General features: G+C 40.7%; 1 protein-coding gene across 1 annotated transcript in view; it reads left to right on the plus strand.

Annotated features, from left to right (window-relative positions):
• Cenpp (centromere protein P) overlaps positions 1 to 6,022 on the plus strand; it is a 175,462-nt gene that overhangs the window by 59,758 nt on the left and 109,682 nt on the right.

Consider the following 6,022-nt stretch of genomic DNA (forward strand, 5'->3'; position numbering starts at 1 on the left):
AATGCGTGGGGCTGGTGTGGCAGCGACCTGGCATGGGAACTTAGGGAATCCAGTGGAGAGATTTTGGAGCCCTGAATCAGAGAGCCTGATGAGATGAGAACACAGCCCTGCCCATGGTAATGTGGTGGCATTAGTATTATTTCACACAACAGATGACGTCCAACCTGGCAGGCAAGAATCCACTAGAAATGTAAGATTCTTAGCCTTTAGTTCTAAATCTAGTTTGAAATTTAGAGACTGGATAGCAGGGTAGAGTTGAGTCACATGTTGACTCAAGGTAGGAGCCTTAGAACAAAGAAAGAGGGCTCTGACGTCCCCTGCTGTGAAAAGAGACAAGATGGCTGCTCTGAAAATGGAAGCTGCCTTCTTCTTGGCACAGATATTGATTGAACTGTGAATTTATAAAATTGGGATTATTTGCTTTTCATATAGATTTATATACAGATTTTGTCTGAATCACATAGGGGATTTCTCCCCAGTTCAGAACTAGGATAGGGAAAATTAGTCACAGACTCCGAGTAGAGAGCAGTGATAATTGGCATGCTGTGAAAAGATGTTAATAAGTAGAAGTCTGTGGCTCCAGATAGAGAGCATAACAGATAGATGGTATATTAAAGTCTACAGGAAACTCTGATTCTTTGTTCATGGGCTCCACTGGAATTTTGAGTTAGTTTCCTGACATGACAGAATAGGAAAAGCCTAAGAATAGGTTCATACAGTATTTTAGTTCATTTGTTTTGGATTGTTTTAATTTTCAAAATGGGTGTGATTTTGAATTATATTTTGAATTCTGTTTGTCGTTATATTATTCCTCTGGGAGAGAGGTCAAGCTAAAGGTTTTTCTGGTTTCTGGCTCAAGGACATGCTATTTTGGAAGAAAGTTTTTGTCTTTACATTTTTAGAAAAGGCGATTAGTGTGTATACACCTTCCAGAGCTATATGGATCAGATATGACGAAGGGAGACCTCCTGAAGACTAGATTCCAGAGAATCAAACAAAAGAGATATCTTGACGATACTTAAATTTTGTTTTGAGATTTGTATATTACAGAATGTATAGCTTTGGTGAGATCCATCATCAGACATGCTGAATTGACCTGCTTGAACTCTTGATCATAGGGACTTTCAGCCGGATCCAGTCAGGACACAGGCATCAGAGACTACAACAATTGTTGGTGTGGCCTTCTTACGGCCAAACAACTCCCCCATTTTCCCTACCTACCCTATCCTGGATCTTGGCCTTCACGTTCTCGATGGTGTCACTGGGCTCCACCTCCAGGGTGATGGTCTTGCCAGTCAGGGTCTTCACAAAGATCTGCATTTTGACCTGTTAACAAATGTGCTGACTAAGAACACCAGTGGAAGGGGAAGCCCTTGGTCCTGACAAGACTGACCCCCCCCCCCCCAGTGAACGTGATTGTTTGGGGGAGGGTGGTAATGGGGGGAGGATGGGAGGGGAATACCCATAGAGAAGGGAAGGGGGAGGGGTTAGGGGGATGTTGGAAAAAAAACCAAAAAAGCAAAATAACAAATGTGCTGAAAGCACAATCCCCCCAGCTGGTTGGAACACCCACACAGAAGGACCTCTGAGCAGGACGCATGTGTGCTATCCATCTACTTCTTATGTGCTACTCTTGTTAGCATTGCTTTTTAAGATTTTTTAAACACTGTAGCTGTCTTCAGACACACCAGAAGAGGGCATCGGATCTCATTACAGATGGTTGTGAGCCACCTCTCCAGCCCTTGTTAGCATTTCTTCACAGATAAAATTTTAACACAAAGGAGAACATACATCTGAATTGGATAATTACATTATTATAAACTAAATTCAAAGCCAAGCTTATCTGCAAATAGAGTTCAAGGCCAGCCCTGAGCAACTTAGTGAAATGCTGCTCAAAACAAACCACCGAAACAGAAATGGGTCTGTGTATATCAGTTGTGGGGAACTTACCTAAGATATGCAAAGTCCTAGGTGTACCCTACAGAGCAGTGAGTAAATAATGAACTGCTGTATGTAGTGCTATGGATCCATCTCATGCTACCCTGGTGCTGCTTCTGTACAAACTCAGGGTTGACTTTGAAACTTTACCTCACACAGTAAGTACACTGTAATGCAACTCGGTATGTAAGCAGTGTGGGAACATTGTGGCACACCTCCACCTGGAAAACAGTTCGGCATCTCCTCAAAGGGACACTGTGCTAAATGTTCCTGGATACATGAAAACATCTATCTATTATTTTAATTTTAAAAGTGATAATCGGGGCTGGGGATTTAGCTCAGTGGTAGAGCGCTTACCTAGGAAGCGCGAGGCCCTGGGTTCGGTCCCCAGCTCCGAAAAAAAGAATCAAAAAAAAAAAAAAAGTGATAATCTTTTCTCTATTCCAACTAACTCCCAAATAAGTAGGACAAAGACTCTAAGATTTAGTTAATAGCTCCATGGCACAGTACCTGAGCAGTTTTTAATAATATTCTATTCCTTTAAGCTAATTTGGCTTTTTCTCAGCCAAAATCCCTGAGATACTAGCATTTTAGTGTTATTCTGAGTGTTCCCATGGTAGCACCTGGATCCCCTCCCCACAGCTAATACACTCTCTCTTGGTCAGCCATTGGCCGGCCATCTTTTATTGACAGAGAATAAATGGAGCAATGTTTACACAGCATTCGGGCAGGAGATAAATAGAATACACAGTACAATGCCATGTCTAGATTGCAACCAGACAAGAGGACAGAAAAATCAGAATTTGAATAATACAAGGATAATTTTACATAGTGCAGAACAACATTATGTCTACAAGGACCCCACTTCGAAATTTGTATACAAGTTTTCATAACAGCATTTTTTATAATAGTCAAAAACTAGAAATGGCATAATTGCCCAGCAACCAGTGAATCTGTAAATATTGTATATATTTTCAATTAAATATTACTTGACAACAGAAACAATGTACTACTGGTGGATAAACCTCAAAAACCTGTTAAGTGGAAGAAGCAGCCACCATATTACTCTGCTCATATTTAATGTCCAGACCAAGGCTATATACAGAGAAAAGTAGATTGGCCAGCGAATAAGGCAAGGAATATTTAAGTAGGTACATGGTTTGTGTTGGGAATAAGAATGTTCCACCATTGATTCGTAGTGGTAGTTTCAGAACTCTAAATATTGTGAAGGCCATTGAATTATGTATTTTAAGTGATTGGATTATACTGCACATAAATATGCTCTCAAGTTTAGTAATATAATAAGAATTAGAGTGTAAAAATTATTAGTTATGAATTATTAGAACTATGATAAGTGCATGGAAGTTATATTGTTTCATTTACTTTGCTTCTGTTATAAATCCTCAGGAAAAAGGCCAAGGGAACAACTTCCCTGCATTCAAACTGAACATTTTTATTTCGGGGCTATGCCTGCCTGTGCAGGCACAAAGTGGCCTGGGTCACTGCCCCTTCACCCTCATTAGCCTTGTGAAGTAACTCACGTGTTTCAGTCTTTGGTGGATCTCAGGTGGGCAACATTTCCTATTTACCATTAAAATGTGTTTATGGCAGAAAACCTTAGTGCAGTTCTGGCAGCTTAGGACTTTATTAATATTTTTTTCATGAACTTAGCCAAAATTACTAACAGTTGTAAAGCAGGAAACAAAAACATGAACTGCACCAAGTTAATTGTGAGGATTCAGGAATCATTTCCACTATTACCTTTTTTCTTCTGTCTTTCTCTTTAGAAAAGCATTCCTAGTTCCTTAACCTCCACAACTTTCAGTATAGACTTCCCTGTTGATGTGACTCTGATCTTGGTGTTAGCCATAGTTTAATTACTAACTTGGAGACCTACATTTTTCCTATATTGTAAAATATTTGACTTTTATATATGTTCTTTTTAGTGCTACATATTATTGCTTATAGTATAGAAAATGTTTCATCAAAATAGCTGGAACATTAAAATGTTTTAATTTTGGAAGGGGTTCAAACATAGTTCAGTGGTTAAGAATGCTGGGGGCTCTTCTTCATTTCCGAGGACTGAAATTCAGTTTTTAGCACCCATTTTGAGCAGATAACAACTGCCTATAACTTTAGTTTCAGGGGGAATCTAACATACTCTCTTCACTCCACAGGTACCTTCACACACAAGTTAAATAAAAATAAAGTCATTAAACCTTTAACTTTAGGATAATTGCCCTTATAATATTTTATTTTTAAGGACTTCTTAGTTTCTCTCGTCATTTTTAGTTTTCTCATTGACCCTCAGTTCAATAATAGATGTCCATGTCTTATGAACATCTATGGTTTGCAAAGCATTTCACAGGGGCTGAAGAGATGGCTCAGCGGTTTGGAGCACTGGCTGCTCTTCCAGAGGTTCCGAGTTCAATTCCCAGCAACCATGTGTAATGGGATCCAATGCCCTCTTCCGGTGTGTGTGAAAACAGTGACAGCGTACTCATGTACATAAAATAAATCTTTTAAAAAAGAAAAAATCATTTCCCGTACACTTTTGTTTAGTAATCACAGCAACTTCATTGGTGTCTGCAGTCACTTCTGTATTGTGTGCAGCTGAAGAAGCAGAAGGGGATGACCTGCTCCAGACTATAAATGAGACTGAATATTCTACTCAAAATTCTATCGTCCTGTTTTATTCTAGTGATAAGCCTTTGATATTTGGATCTCACTGTGCTCTTCTCTAGTTACACAAAGCAGCAGCTCAGTCATCCTAGTTGTCAGTACATTTCCATGGAGAGCTGCTCCCAGCCGGCTGAGATTCTGTTGTCGTTCGCAGCTCTCACAGTGACACTGACCAACCAGTACCTGGAGAGGTTGTCGGCTGTCACAGTGGATAGAGTAGAGACAAGAGAGCTGGAGCATTCTGCAGTATACATAGCCACCCCCAACTGCCCCAGAATGAGGGTCCAAAATACCAATGGTGCTGACGTTGAGTAACCTGCCTTGATGTTATTTACCCATGCACCTTGGTATTCAACTTCCACCCCTTTTTATTACATATCTGTAATATTGTTTTTCTTCCTCCAAAAAAATTGAACTCTACATTTTGAGGTAGTTTAAAATAAATATAAGGAGCTGGAAAGATGGTTCAGTGGTAAGGAGCACTGGCGGCTCTTCAGAGGACCCAAGTTTGGTTCTCAGCACCCACATGGTAGTTCTTAACCATCCAGAACACTAATTCTTAAGGACTTCAGTGCCTTTGTCTTATCAGGCGTGCAAGTGGTGCTTAAATACACATAACATATTAAAATAAGTTAATGTCCTGTGCTGTTGGAATAGGAATGCTCTCCATCTGCTCCTACCACCACCCCCCTGCCGTAGTCCCAGGTGTTTGAATGCTTGGCCCACAGGAAGTAGCACTCTTAGGAGGTATGACGTTGTTGGAGTAGGTGTGGCCTTGATGGAGGAAGTGTGTCGTTATGGGGCTGGCTTTGAGGTCTCCTATGCTCAAACTAATTCTTTTTTTTTTTTTTTAATTTCAGAATATTTCTCTGACCAATGTGATAAGTGATTGGTTTTTTTTTATTTTATTTTTTTAACTTGAGTATTTCTTATTTACATTTCGAGTGTTATTCTCTTTCCCGGTTTATGGGCCAACATCCCCCTAATCCCTCCTCCTCCCCTTCTTTATGGGTGTTCCCCTCCCATCCTCCCCCCATTGCCGCCCTCCCCCCAACAATCTAGTTCAGTCTTAGCAGGACCCAGGGCTTCCCCTTACAGTGATGATCTTACTAGGATATTCATTGCTACCTATGAGGTCAGAGTCCAGGATCAGTCCATGTATAGTCTTTAGGTAGTGGCTTAGTCCCTGGAAGCTCTGGTTGCTTGGCATTGTTGTTCATATGGGGTCTCGAGCCCCTTCAAGCTCTTCCAGTTCTTTCTCTGATTCCTTCAACGGGGGTCCTGTTCTCAGATTAGTGGTTTGCTGCTGGCATTTGCCTATGAATTTGCTGTATTCTGGCTGTGTCTCTCAGGACAGATCTACATCTGGTTCCTGTCTGCCTGCACTTCTTTCCTTCATCCA

The sequence above is a fragment of the Rattus norvegicus genome, chromosome 17 (assembly GCF_021556685.1).
Source record: "Rattus norvegicus strain SHRSP/BbbUtx chromosome 17, alternate assembly SHRSP_T2T, whole genome shotgun sequence".
Classification (NCBI taxonomy): Eukaryota; Metazoa; Chordata; class Mammalia; order Rodentia; family Muridae; genus Rattus; species Rattus norvegicus.